Source organism: Cervus elaphus, chromosome 12, assembly GCF_910594005.1.
Source record: "Cervus elaphus chromosome 12, mCerEla1.1, whole genome shotgun sequence".
Lineage (NCBI taxonomy): Eukaryota > Metazoa > Chordata > Mammalia > Artiodactyla > Cervidae > Cervus > Cervus elaphus.
Window position 1 is genome coordinate 78,763,281 of NC_057826.1, and position 14,884 is coordinate 78,778,164.

Sequence of the window (14,884 nt, forward strand, 5' to 3'; positions counted from 1 at the left end):
TGTGTAGTTTTAAGCCACTAAGTTTATGGTAATTTGTTACAGCAGCAATAGGAAATGAATACAGGGCCAGACACCACAGAGAAAGACAAGGAAGCAGGGGCAGAGGCATGAGGCAGCACATGTCAGGCCCCAGAGGCGTGCCTGTCACGGGCCTCGTAGGACACCAGCTGGAGGGAGGGGGGGGGAGCACCGGGAGCAGGCAGCGAAAGTGAGGTCACCGATGTGCTGACCTGGTTGGCGAACTTCCACATCACATGCACCACATGATAGCATCTCAGCTTTTCCACAAGCCCAGATCCTATAGCTGGAGGGTCACTACCTCCTCTTTCTCCTCTTGTAACTCAATACAGTAGTAAACAGCCTCGCCCTAGGGTAACTCTAGCTGTGCATTTCCTCTCAGAAAAATTCAGGGCAGAAGACGCCTCATACTCCTGCTTCATCAATCCTGGCTTCTCCCCCAGCCTCCTCCATAGTCCATACAACTGCAGGCCCATGTGCACAACCCAGACGCACAGACACACAGGCCCAAGAGTTACAAACCTCTTTCGAGGCCAGTGTAGTGCTGAGATATTCACAGACACGAGTCCTTTGTTCTCTGTCCCCAGAGTTTGGTTGGTCTCCTAACTTTACGGACCAGAGGCTACAATCAAAGGCCGTAAAAGATGTCACAATGGAGAGCCAAGAGATGTGTGAACTCAGGAGTCCAGAGTCTAAGTTCATTTTTCCCGGCAGAGGGGAAAGGGTGGCCCCACTGTGTGCTATCTTGTCGTGGACAATGCCTCAGCTCTGCGGCTTCCCCAGGCAGAGTCCACCCCAACTGACTCAGGGAATCGAGGTGCACAAGATCCAAGGGTTACAAAAGTTGGAAGGAAAGAATAGGAACAACATTTGGGGGACAATTTTACCTTAAATTAATATATTATAGACTATGGGTAAAAGAAGCAACTTAAAATCAATCTCTCAAAAAAATAAAATCAATCTCACTAGTCCATTTTGAAACAGAACATCAGTGTTCTTTAACATAAATAAATAAATCTTCCTTCAGAAAATCCCCTAAGGATGAGTTCGGGGATTGTGGGGCTGGTCTTAAGTCCCTAAGACCACCACAGAGCCAGGGCTATGACTTTACCCCTCTTCCCCTCAGCTCTATCCAGCAACACCTTGCGGGCAGAGGAGCACATGGGTTCCTGGTGTCTCTGTCAAGTACAGATCAAGCCAGTAGAGCTCAGAGCAGCTTGTGTAAGGAGTGAAATGGTGGCAGTGGGGGTGGGGTTGAGCAGGTCTGAGGAAGAGGCAGAGATGGCTCCCTCAGAGGGACATGGCAGCCTGGGCAAACTAAGAATCAGACAACTTAGAACCTGAAGAACCCAATGGCCATAATGCCCTTCCCAACGTGGTCACTTACTCTCTGGACAAGCCAGTCAAGCTCTTTGAGCCTCCCTTCCCTATCTGTAAAATGGAAAGAAGTGTGGTCCATTTTAATGCCACGAGGACGCTCTATAGCCTGTGTATAACCGTACAAAAGGTTACATGGTTATCCTTATTGTTCATAAGCTAAGAAACTGGAACTCAAAAAGAGGGCATGCTTTGCTCAGGATAATGCTGACAATTGGCGGCAAAGCAGAGAAGATGGGAAAGGGGATGGTTTGGAGGGTTCTGGAGCCAACATATCACATATCAGGAGCTACCCTCTGCACTGCTGCATTGCTTCTCCCTTCTTGCTTCCTCCTCTATCCCTGATCCTTTGCCTCAGTTTCTCACATTTCAACCTTTTTTGTTGGGAGCTGCTGGGATGCACCCAGGTCATGACAAGGTCATGGGATGAGAGAGGAACCTGCAAGGCAGCTCTTCCTCACACGGGGCTGCCCCAGGGGCCCAATATGTCCCCTCCGGAACCGCCAGGACAAGAAAGGAACCTGCAAGGCAGCTCTTCCCCTCGAGGTTGTCCCGGGGATAAGGTCACAGGACTAAAAAGGAATCTGCAAGGCAGCTCTTCCCCTCGAGGTTGTCCCAGGGGCCCGGTATGTCCCTTTCTTCCTTCTGTCTTACTGTTGTTGGGCTTTCTATTACTTTTTGGAAATGATAATATATAGTAATAAGGCCTCATTGGAAAAGTCCAAGCCTTTTTGGAAATGCTCAAGATTGCTCTGGCTCAGGACACGACCATAAACATCAAGTCATAAAAGAAAAGGCCACAGATACAGTTTGGCTGCTTGCTTAAAAGATTATAATGTTCTGGAATAGAAAAGAGTAGAGGTGTTTAGATTTAGAAGTAGATGTATTGCTTTAGTTTACTTGCTCCTTTGTTGAAAGGGTTTTTACTACTGCTATTTCCTTGTTGCTATTTGCTCATTGTTTCGCTTTCTTTAAACAACATGGGATATTATGGGTATTTTTGTAAAATTAGAAAATGGGGTATATAGGATTTTAATAGAAGATTTATATTAACCAGCTTTACTGCCATTATCTTACTATTAATAGAGGTGTTTTGCTGCTTTAGAGGTGTTTTGCTGTTTAATAGTTAATCGTTGTAAATTGAGATTTTATGGTTTCAGGTAAAGAAAAATATCAGGTTTTTCTCATGGTACTATTTTCAGAAATGTCAAACATGTTACTGTGACCCTTCCCAAGTATTGTTTTATTGTCCAAAGAATTTACATTATACCTGAGACTTGTGGAACATTGTTTTTGTTAGAGTGAGAATGTTAGGTCATTGAGGCAAAAAGACTATGTACGGGGCATTTAAGTATAAACTCTGTAATCAGAAACGTTCTAGGTGAATGCTTAGGGGAATAACATGGGGAAAAAAATATTGACAGAAGCACAAACCAATATCTGATGTAATATGTGGTGACTTAAGGGGGAGGTAACATTCAGTCTATAATCCTAAAAATTAAAAAAAAAAAGCTACCTCTTCTACGCAACCATCTGTCTGTGTCTGTCTGTCTGTCTTCTTCCTCGCCGACGCCACTCATCCCTTGGGTATTCCTGGTCCTGCCGGGGCTGGACCTCGGCACTTTTTCTCAGCAGGATGCTCACCCACAAGTCACCTGCTCTGGGATCCTTCAACCCAAGCTGTCTGGAAGAGTGGGCACAAAGGTGGATTACGGGGCTACGGGAGTGATAAACATAAGGTCAAGGCACTGAACAAGGAGCCCAGATGTTCAAGCTTGTCATGTACCTTGGTTGAACCACCCATTCTGTATAGGAAGGAGTGTCCTACAGAAAGCAAGGAATGCTCATGTTGCTGCAGCCGCTCTACCCATCAGGCCCAGAAAAGAAGGAAACTTCCCTGTTCTTCTTCAGCCAACAGTGCCCACATAGCCATCAACAACACTCTGCTGCCTAGGGTGATCCTGAGATCCTGTAAAGGTCTGACGCACAGTAGGTGTTAACGTGTACTGAATAGAGGGTGGCTAGATGGACAAATCTATTCAGAAAATACTGAAGGTGCGCAGGGCCGCTGTGCTTCTTTGGAGAGTAAGCATCAGGGGACAACCTCATGAAGCAGGGTGGGCAAGTACTGCTGATGCTAGACAGACATGGGGGAGGGTACATAACCCGGCTGTTTCTCCTTCCCCCCAAAAGCTCACAAAGCACAAGCAGTCCCCACCATGACCACTGGATGACTGTCTTTAGGACCTCCCTTGCTTGTGGACACAGGATTCTGGCTTCTTGCTCAGCTGGGCAGGCAAAGGGTCATTTCGTCTCTTTAGCAGAGGGCTAATGAGCACTTTCTCACATGGATTCCCCAAACCACTCTCGTTCCTTTAGTCAAGCCAGCTTCTGCTCCAGGAACCACACACTGCTCTGGTCTGATGGGTAGTCGGGAAGAAGCCATTTGGCCAGGGGTCTGGGTTGACTGATTTAAGAGCAGTGCTGAGAACCATACAGTTGGGGCTCACTTATAGACAGGTCTTGGTACTGAAGGGAGAGGCCTGTACCCTACTACCCAGAGGCATGATTCCAACCTCAGGGGCAGTCAGAGAGACCCATAACCTCATCTTATATGTGAGTGAAGTAATATTCTAGCTAAATAGTGCCAAAGACAGGACTACCCCCTTGGGTCCCCGTCCCTCCAATTCCTAGTTGCTTATTCTGCCACTACACCGGCCTTTCTTGTATCACATGCACGTCACTCTTCTCCCACACCCACATTCTCTCCCTTGGTCCTGTCAGTGGTACCCATGGCCACGAAGGGCTCTGGGTCTGTCACCTGAAGAAGCTGGCCAAGTTGCTTTCTAGGCAGCAGGAAGTTAAGATGCCAGTGTGAAAAGGGGGGAGACTAGGGTGGCTGTTCCTCAGAAACCAGCAATGTTGTGTTTGCTGGTCCCCCAGGGCTTTGGAAAATTATTTCCCACAAGCAGACTTTCTTTTCTGCCTTGTGTTCCCTCCTCTGGTCCCTTATCAATGTCACATTACATTTCTCTCAAACTCCGGGAACTCCACTTGGATTTCTTGGTATCGCTGGCTCATTCTTTCCTCAGGGGTGAGCAAAGAGGCAGCTTAGCAAGACTTGTTTTCCTTTAGCACTTCCGGAACCTGGGCTCTCTTTGTCTTTTCAGATAAGAGAAAGCGGGCAGTAAAAATGCCCAGAGTGGCCAAAATCCATAAAGACAGGTGGTGAAGGAGAGAGGGAAAGATCAAGAGAGACACAGCGGGGAGGAAGAAGGAGGAGGAATAATACACATCATTACTAGTGAGAGAGAGAGAGCATGCGTGCATGAGCGAGCTTGAGAGGAGCAGAATACAGAGAGAAGGTCAGGACAGAAAAAGAGAAAGATGGAATGTACTAAAGCAGGCAGCTGCAGAAAGGGAAGCTAGTGACGCCACTCGGTAGAAATCAGAACACCCTGTTCTCCTCCAGAGCTTCAAAATAAGCACCTTTCTGGGATGGAGCTCCCCAGCCCTCTGATGCATCGGTAAATTTCACCTGCGTCATGGGCCTGCCAGAAGCGCTGATTTCCTAGCCTCACCTTTTGCTGGGGCATACAGCCTCATGCCATGTACTGGCCTGCTCCCCTACTCCCTCCCTCTGGACCAGAAGCAAAAGGGGTAAGGTGATGACCCTCTGACAGGTCCTCAGGGTGGTGCCCCCAGCCAGTGAGCACAATGCCTGCCGCAGGGGGTGTGGCTCCGCTTCGCTCTGTGATAGGCTGGACCCGGCTCCTTGGATGGGACTGGGCACGTGTTTCTAATCGTGGAAAAGCTGCTTCCCTTGGACTGCCTGCCTTCAGCCGTTTCCAGATCCAAGGAGGTAATCAGTGCCAGCTGCCAGAAGGCACTGATAGGCAAAGAAAACACCGCAGTCCTGTTTGAGTTCTAAGGCACCAGACCCGGAGACTTGGATAAGATTCCAGCTCAGCCCACACAGGCCTGCCTATATTTCCTCCTCATAGACCTCAGAGAGGAAATTGAGGTAGGAGTACAGAGACACAGGGCCAACTCTCTGAAATCCTGGGCTCACCCCACGTCAAGACATTTTTCATACGGGCTCAGGAGCTATTATAAAATCTCACGTCTCTGCCTACTTACCACAAAGGTTGGTATTATCGCAGGAGTGAATGACTGGTGAAAGACAAAAACGTCAAAAGGAAGCAACAACAACAACGTCAAATGCAATTCTTTCCTATCAACAAAGCTTTGATTCCAGCTCTGGTAAGGTGCATAGTGGGGCTTTGAAATAGTTCTTGCCTATCATGCTACAGCATGTTTTCCCTTCTCCAGCCCTTTTCACCTCGAAGCACTGGCATCATTTTGGAAATCTCAGAAGCCCCTCTAAGGAGAGATGTGCTGAGCCTGTGCAGGGCTTCTCACCTCCAAGGACAAACAAGCAGCGGAGGAGGGGTGCACCTCTGTGCTGGAGCTTGTGGACATCCTGATTCACACAGCTCTTCCTGGACACTTCCAGCTGAGGTCCTGCCCATGCTGCCCCACCCCCATCCCTTCCTTTCCTGGCTCCCTCTTACCCTTCCCTCTTATTCTGATCCCTCCCTGCCAGTTGTTGGACCTGAAGTTTCTGCTGAATCACCATCTAGTACTTAGTTCAGCCAAGAAACCCAAACACCCAGCTCAGCAGTTTACAAGAGCTGAGTAATTCTTCAGCGTTAGCTAAACATGGCTCCTGAACTGGGGTGGGGGAGAAGAGAAAAACAGAAGATACAGGGAAAGCAGGGGAGACAGAACACACTGTACTATGCTACCTGCAGGAGCCCCATTTAAGTCCTACCCAGTAAATACACAGAAGAACCATGAGAAAAAGGTCTTCATGACGCAGATAACCACTAGAGCCAGACATCCTGGAGTGTGAAGTCAAGTGGGCCTTAGGAAGCATTATATGAACAAAGCTAGTGGAGATGATGGAATTCCAGCTGAGCTACTTAAAATCCTCAAAGTTGCTGCTGTGAAAGTGCTGCACTCAATATGTCAGCCAATTTGGAAAACTCAGCAGTGGCCACAGGATTGGAAAAGGTCAGTTTTCATTCCAATCCCAAAGACGGGCAATGGCAGAGAAAGTTGAAACTACCATACAGTTGTGCTCATTTCACATGCTACCAAGGTAATTCTCAAAACCTTCAAGCTAGGCTTCAGTGGTACCTGAACTGAAAATTTACAGATGTACGAGCTGGGTTTAGAAAAGGCAGAGGAACATCTACTTCTGCTTCATTGACTACATGAAAACTTTTCATTGTGTGATCACAACAAACTGTGGAAAATTCTTAAAGGTATAGGAATACCAGACCACCTTACCTGTCTCCTGAGGAACCTGTGTGTAGGTCAAGAAGTAACAGAACCAGACATGGAAGAACTGACTGGTTCAAAATTGGGAAAGGAGTACATCAAGGCTGTATATTGTCACCCTGCTTATTTAACTTGTATGCAGGTGTGTGTATGCATGCATGCTAAGTCACCTCAGTCATATCCAACACTTTGTGACCCTATGAACTATAGCCCACCAGGCTCCTCTGTTCACGGGATTCTCTAGGCAAGAATACTGGAGTGGGTTGCCATGGCCTCCTCCAGGAGATCTTCCCAACCCAGGGATCGAACCTGAGTCTCCTGCCGCTTCTGTATTGCAGGTGGATTCTTTACTACTGAGCCACAGAGGAAGCCCTTACATGCAGGTACATCATGCAAAATACTGGACTGAATGAATCACAAGCTGGAATCAAGATTGCCAGGAGAAATCAACAACCTCAGACATGTAGATGATACCACTAACAGCAGAAGTGAAGAGGAACTAAAGAGCCTCTTAATGAGGGTGAAAAAGGAGAGTGAAAAAGCTGGTTTAAAACTCAACATTAAAAAAACAAAGATCATGGCATCTGGTCCCATTATTTCATGGCAAATAGAGGGGGAAAAGTGGAAACTGACAGATTTTCTTTTTTTGGGCTCCAAAATCAATGTGGATGGGGACTGCAGCAACGAGATTAAATTAAAAGACCCTTGCTCCTTGGAAGGAAAGCTATGACAAACTTAGCATATTAAAAAGCAAAAATATCACTTTGCTGACAAAGGTCCATATAGTCAAAGCTACGGTTTTTCCAGTAGTCATATATAAACGTGACAGTTGGACGGTAAAGAAGTCTGAGCACTGAGAATTGTGGTGCTGGAGAAGACTCTTGAGAGTCCCTTGGACTGCAAGATCAAACCAGTCACTCCTAAAGGAAATCAACCCTGAATATTCATTGGAAGGACTGATGCTGAAGCTGAAGCTTTGGCCACCGGATGTGAAGCGCTGACTCATTGGAAAAGATCCTGATGCTGGGAAAGATTGAAGGCAAAAGGAGAAGGGGGAGGCAGAGGATGAGATAGTTATCTAGCATCACTGACTCACTGGACAAGAATTTGAGCAAACTCCAGGAAGTAGTGAAGGACAGGGGAGTCTGGCGTGCTGCAGTCCACATGGTCAAAAAGAGCTGGACATGACTCAGCAACTGAATAATAACAACATTACAAAACATCCCTCCTGGCCCACTGGCTAAGAATCTGCCCTCCAGTGCAAGGGACACAGGTTCAATCCCTGGTGGAGGAACTAAGGTCTCACACTGTGGAGCTATCGAGCCTGAGAGCTCAGGCTACAACTGGAAAACAAGTACACCGCAACTATTGAAGCCTGTGTGCTCTACAGCCCATGCTCTGCAACAAGAGAAGTTGCAACAAGAGAAGTTTGTGTACTGCAATGAGAAGCTCTGGTGCGCTACAACTAGAGAAAGCCCTCAGGCCACAATGAAGAGTTCGTATGCCACAACCAAGACCCAGAGCAGCCAGACGGAAAATAAATAAATAAAATGAGTTCTAAAAACTCATTACTTTTCCAGCCCAGGCCTGAAAAATTCAAGCTATCTCATACCCCAATTCTCAGGGCCGAGAACAGTATCAGGCACATCATGGCCCTTGATAAATGTTTGCTAAATGAACAAAGGATTGTGATTCTCATTTATATAAGGCTGCCCCAAGGTCTCAATCCCTTTCTGTTCCAGAGAAGGCTTTTGAGCAACATCCTGGGTGGATTAACGCCCCGAAGGAAAACTTCCAACCAAAGACCCATTCAGCATCTCAGGGATTTGGCAAGGATGTGGAAGGCAAAAATAGAATACATTGTAAACTGCTCATCACAAATGCTGGAGACAGTTAAGTAGAAACATATTTCATTTGAAACATATTTAATTTTGATTTGTAGATAAACTGTATTTCTCCCTCTTAGCAGTCAATCAGTCACATGGCCAGCTGACTCTACTTCTAACTCTTCCTTGTTTTTGTCACCTTGTAACTTTGTTTTTATTTTGGGCCACCACCTAATTGGCCTGGAAAAATGCTTAGCCTGCTAACTTGTCTCCCTGCCTCAAGTGTCATGCTCTTTTCTTCACTCAAATGTGAATCTAATCATGTTACTTCTCTGTACAAAATCCTTCAGTGGTTCCTTGGATGTAGCCTGCTCTTCTCTGCATGATACCTAAGGTCCTTTAAGATCTGGGTCATGCACATTAAAATCTGGCTCATACGCACCTCTTCTGCCTTATTTCCTGTCTCTCTCCTAGGCTCTACCTGTACAAAAGTACTCATTTTTCTCCAAGGAGTTATTTGTTTCTCAACTCCAAGTCTTGGCTACGGTCTTCCCTCTACTCGCTATTCTATTGTTTGCCCAGATGGAGACCATCCATTTACCCTCCTAGACTTAGCTCAACCTGGAAGCCTTTCCCACCACCCCTCTACCAACTTTGAAGCAGCTTTCTCTGTGTGGTACACATTTTTGTCATCACACTATATTGTAATTAGTTGTAATTCCATCTTTTCACTAACCTTTAATATCTTCCAAGATTCTGTATAAATAATGTCACTCAAGATAGGAGCTCAATATGATGATTAACTGATGGATTTGCAGTTTCTTCTTTTCTTGGATATCCACGTGAACATGATTTGTTCCATCTGCCAGAAGTCCAATTAGGTGGGTTTTGTATTATTATACCCAATTCATGGCTGAAATTTTAGATTGGGACTATGAGGTCTCTGTGTCTGTTTGTCTATTTGTATATGTCTATATGGGGCTTCCCCAGTGTCTCAGTGGTAAAGAATCTGCCTGCCATGCAGGAGTCAGGGGTTCCTGGGTCAGGAAGATCCCCTGGAGGAGGGTATGGCAACCCACTCCAGTATTCTTGCCTGGAGAATCTCATGGACAGAGGAACCTGGCAGGCTACAGTCCATAGGGTCACAAAGAATCAGATATGACTGATGCTACTTAGCACACATGTGTGCACATATGTCTATACACATATGTTATAGATGTGTGGCATTTCCTACCTCCAAGTGGTACTGCCAAAATTAATTTGTAAATGAGCTCTATTTAACTGACTTAAAGAAATCAGGTGCTTATTTAAGTTCTCAGAAATATAATAGAAACTAGCCCAGATGAATTTCAGCTTCATGTGACCTGGGAAAATACTCAGTATTAAAGCTAGTTTATGTTTGTTGGTTTAATTAATACAGACATGTCTTTAGAGTTATCAAAATTAAGAATAATCTTTCATTGTACCTAAGTTACTAAAGATCAAACATGATCATGTTACCTCTGTTACAAAATTGGTCAGCAAGAAAAATAACTTGAGATGATTGACTTTGTCTAATGTCTCATCAAGTTTTTATCAGTAATTTAAACATTAATTGTTGGAACAGCTAAATTAAATAAATGTAAATAGGACAAGAGTTTTTAGATAAACTCTTCAATGATCATTATGTTTTCTGGTATGCCTACTTAAAACCAGTCTCTCTAGGGCTTGCTTTGGCAGCACATATACTAAAGCTGGAATAATACAGAGAAAATTAGCATGGCCCTTGCGCTAGGATGACAAAAAAAAAAGTTTCTCCAAATCTTTTAGTAATTTAAAACTTTGCAATTTTGCTAAGTTAAATGATGGGGCTTCATTGAATGTCTTTATCACTTCCAAGTAAGATAAAATACTGAAACATTAACTGCTAAACAAGTCTAAATCTTCTGTCTTATTACAGAAAAACTAAAGAAGTTTGTGTTTATTAAAAACATGACTTGTACCACATTGAAAAAAGCATTATATTATGAGGTAATATATGTTTTTAGAAATTATGGTATGCATTCATGAGTTTGCCAGTCCAAAAAAAAATAAACACTGTTATAACAGTTAACAATTGCTTAACAAAGATGAAAGAGTTATCTTTTTTTTTCTCCCTATCTGATGTCTCCAATATGTGCAAAGTTAATGAGTAGTCTTATTTTCATGGCAGTATAGCTAACTGTATAAGTTCAATAAGAATCTGTTCTCCCTATAACATGATACAATTAGAAACATTGGTTACATTACTTTGACGGATTGTCACATTTGAGAGAGACACGCATAGAATTAGATATGACTAGACAGCTTTAAAGAACTAAGATTGACTTCATGGAGCCTAGCTCTTTGAAAGACAAGCTGGTACCTTGACTTCAGGGTTCCCATCAGCTTTACCTGGTGAGTAAGGAAGATTCCTTCCTGGCAGGTGCAAGAACCTCGGAATAATTTTAGGAACCTCAAGGAGAGAAAAATTCACCCAAATTCATAGGTATTACAGGTGAACCTAATGTCATGTTCAGTGTGGCTTCCTGGTCCTGGGAGGCAATTAAAAGTTCAATCTGGTGATTCCTTATGAACAAGTTCCAGCAAAACATGTTTTAAAAAGCCTGGACTTATGTAAATAATCAGGCAAAGTTTAATAAGACTAAACTTATTTTATAAACAAATTAGTCTTAATTTGGTTGGCTATCTTTGGTAAAGATGAAGGTGATTTTAGAGAAAAAAACTATGTTCAATAGAAACTATAATACATACTTAGGACATTAGAATCTAATTCTGTTAATCACTTTTGAGGTTTTGTTTTTCTACCTGTAAACTGGACTAGATCCTGAATTCTTCTAGTTTCCTCAAATATTTGGCTACAACTCCCCAAGTAAGGTTTTCAATTTTTCTCTTATTTCTGACTTGAAATCACTGAGAACTAAAGCTGTTGTTTTCTTGAAGATTATGAACTGGAACTGAACAACCTGATATACACTTAAGAGAGCTCACATTTAGATAGTCTTTGTACCTGTTGCTTTGAAAGTCATTCAGGAAGTTTACCTGAATTCCAGATGACATCACCAGAGACATTTCAACCTGCAAAAGATGCTTAGAGCCTAACATCTAGGAGTCTCAGCTGCTGACTCTCAGGACTCAGACACTGGGTTTATAATCTGCTCCAACCATCAATCTCTTTTTTTTTCTTTGTCTCCATAGAAATGCCTCTTATTAAATACCTGGTTGCTTATACTCTATAGGCCTAACTTTCAGTGCCCACCTATATCGCCGCCTCCTGAAATTAGTAACTGAACCTACCTATTGTTAGGATTAAGAGATTGGTTCAATGAGATATCAAGCAGTCTATTAACTTTGGACTGTGAAAATTCTAGAGAAAGTTTCAAAGGCAAGACTGCAGGGGACCAAGATGTGCCACCCTAAAATGTCTCTGGCATGCAGATTAGTTCAAGCTGCAAAATGATCAAGGCCCACAAGACCCAGGAAGAAATTCTGCCCTTCCCCCCAACTGCTTAAAAATAATTTAGATAGAGGACTGTTCCTGGAACAATGCTATCACCAGAGATCCTGTAAAATACAGGCTGGGCGAGGGGGAGATTAGAGATTATAGTCCACTTTCTGTCCAGTTGTCTCCACAACCCCCAGCAACCATTTACTTTTCATTTTCACGTCAATTACTTTCCTCCCTTTGAAGTCCTAAACTTCCATACCAACATTCTCTTTTGTCTTTAGCTGCGGATGGTATTTAAGGTGAGGGTTTTGGTCATTTGGGCGTATACTCAATTTTTCTGGGTCTAAGTATTCATGTTAGTAAACTTTTGTTTGATTTTTTTCTTTTTAATCTGTCTCATGTCAATGTGGGCTTCCCAGGTGACACTAATGGTAAAGAACCCGCCTGCTAATGCAGGAGATGTAAGAGACGTGGGTTTGATCCCTGGGTCAGGAAGATCCCCTGGAGGAGGGCATGGCAATCCACTCCAGTATTCTTGCTTGGAGAATCCCATGGACAGAGGAGACTGGAGGGCTACGGTTCTTGGAGTCGCAGAGTCGGACACAACTGAAGTGAATTAGTATGTAGCACGCATGTTAATTTAATTCTTAGACTAGCCAGAAGAACCTGGAAGGGTAGAGGAAAATTTCTTCCTTCACAACACTCCCAAGGTTGATAAGACACTCATAACTTTTGGGGACCAGAGTAGGGCAAGAAGGCAACCCTGGCCAGTTAACAGAGGTGATGTATATAGTGCTTGGGGATAAGACGTTTAGGGCTGGAGAATATGAAACCTCAAAGGAAAATGAACTGAGAATAAGGGATTTAGAAGTTAGGAAGGACTGCTGAATCTTCTCATGTCAAGGGATTAATTTGCAAGAGATTTTCAAAACAACACACACAAGTATCTATCAAAGCATCTGGAAACTTTCTGAGGAGGAATCGCAAAGCAACTGAGGGGTAAAAGTAATACCTACAGAGAAAAGGCCTTAACCTTTCAAATCACTCAAGAAAGAAGGACGAGAAATCTGAAGCCCTGGAAAACTAGCTTCTTAGGAAACACAGTAGACAGACAGAAAACAAGAAGTTTTTTTTTGTTTGTTTTTGCTTGTGAAATGCATGCAAGGTACACTTTTCTCCTCAGGGGGAAAAAGAAGGAGCTTCTTTTGTACAAGGCATTCAGGAAGAGGGGGACTTGAATGAGAAGAAAAGATTCCAATTCAGACGCTGCATGTAACCCCAGCCCCAAAAGAGAGGAAGGAGGTCAGGAGATGCCTGAGTGAAAGGTGGCCCAGTCCCCAAGAGAGAGGGGACAAACAAATCCTGAAGGAAAAACCACAGTTAGGGAGGAGGATGTACAAATGAGGTACCTTAGAACACCTCACATTCCTCCTGTGTCACTGGGACCACTTTGTTTATAACGAGGGACTCAGGTAGTAGCCACCGAATGTGGCTAAATGAAGAAAAACATAAGTTGCAGAAGTAACCTGTCAAAATGTATGTCTGTACACTCACATGTGAGTGTGGAGAGATGCATTTTACTTAGAATTGTAAGGATACCTGTCCACTGTTACCAGGGCTTTTGGGCAGAGGAAGAGGGGTAAAGACAGGAGGCTTTCCTGGTCAACTCTCTTTGCATACTGACTCTTTTACTTCGAGAATATGGTCATTTACTTATAAAATAAGAAACGAAGAAAAGAGGGAAGGAATGAAGACAAGAGAGAAAAATAATCAAGCAAATCACAAAAGGAAGGTACCAAAACCAAGTTTTAATCCCTCCCATTCCCGTTGTTAACTCCCTCCTCCCACTGATATGCTTGCTCTAGAGAAGGGAGAAAGGATTTTCATTTAATTAAAATATAAAAGACTTTCTTTTTTTACTGCCTGGTGGCTAGGGATATTCTGCTGACTTAGCAGTGAATAATCAGCTTTGACCTAAATAATAGAGTAACTCAAAGTGGCAGTTGCAGTTGCATAAGCTTGAGCCAAATCTGCAGTTTCTTCTCTCTCCCTCTCCTCCCCCCATCACTCCCTCCAGGCTCTGAACAGGCAAGGCAGTTACAGCAGATTCTTTCCACCTCTTCACCCACATCTGGTCATTCCTTCCATCATTTCTCACCCCATCTTTTCCAAAACTCTAGAGCGTCTTTGTGCAAGGAGTGACCCACCTAGCCTTAGTGAGGTTGGGGAATGCAAAGAAAGCAGTGGGGTCTGGCTGCCTGAGGAACTCTATTCTGCGGCCCAGGTTCTCTCCGGGGGAACAGACTGAACAGTCTCAGGGTTCTTGACTTCTAGATGAAGGGTGAGGGTGGCCTCTAGTCTGAGACACTTAAGCAGTATCAGCAGGAAAAGGGAAGCCATGTCTGTGTGTACAAGACACTGACACAGCAGTGGCCAGCACTCTGTGGTCCCCCTTCCCACCCCCACTAACCTGTCTGATGGCAGAAACAGCTACTCTTCCGGCATTCCCACACCCCCTTCCCCCTCCTCTTACCTCCCACAGCTCCAGATCCAGCCAGCAAGCAAGGACCAAATGACTATGCTTGTGACTATGCTCAGTGACTAAACAGGACCACGAGGTGCCCCACACGGTGGTAAGAACACGCTTGTCTCGGGCAAGCCTTGCCACAGCAACCTATAGCACACGCACGACTGCACCCCCATCTCACAGGAGGCAGCTGGTGACCTGGCCAGGCACTGGCTGCACTTAGAGAGTGGTGTGGAGATTCAGGCAGCATGGTTTGGGATCCCACATCCCTCTGCCCCCAAATTCACGAGCACAAGGAATATGCTCCAAACAAGTACATTGACC

General features: G+C 44.4%; 1 protein-coding gene and 1 pseudogene across 2 annotated transcripts in view; one reads left to right on the forward strand and one right to left on the reverse strand.

The window, feature by feature from the left end:
* Positions 1-14,884, reverse strand: part of SLC7A8 (solute carrier family 7 member 8) — a 51,589-nt gene that overhangs the window by 19,973 nt on the left and 16,732 nt on the right. The gene's annotated exons all lie outside the window — the stretch shown is intronic.
* On the forward strand, positions 10,275-10,373 carry LOC122705996 (annotated as a pseudogene).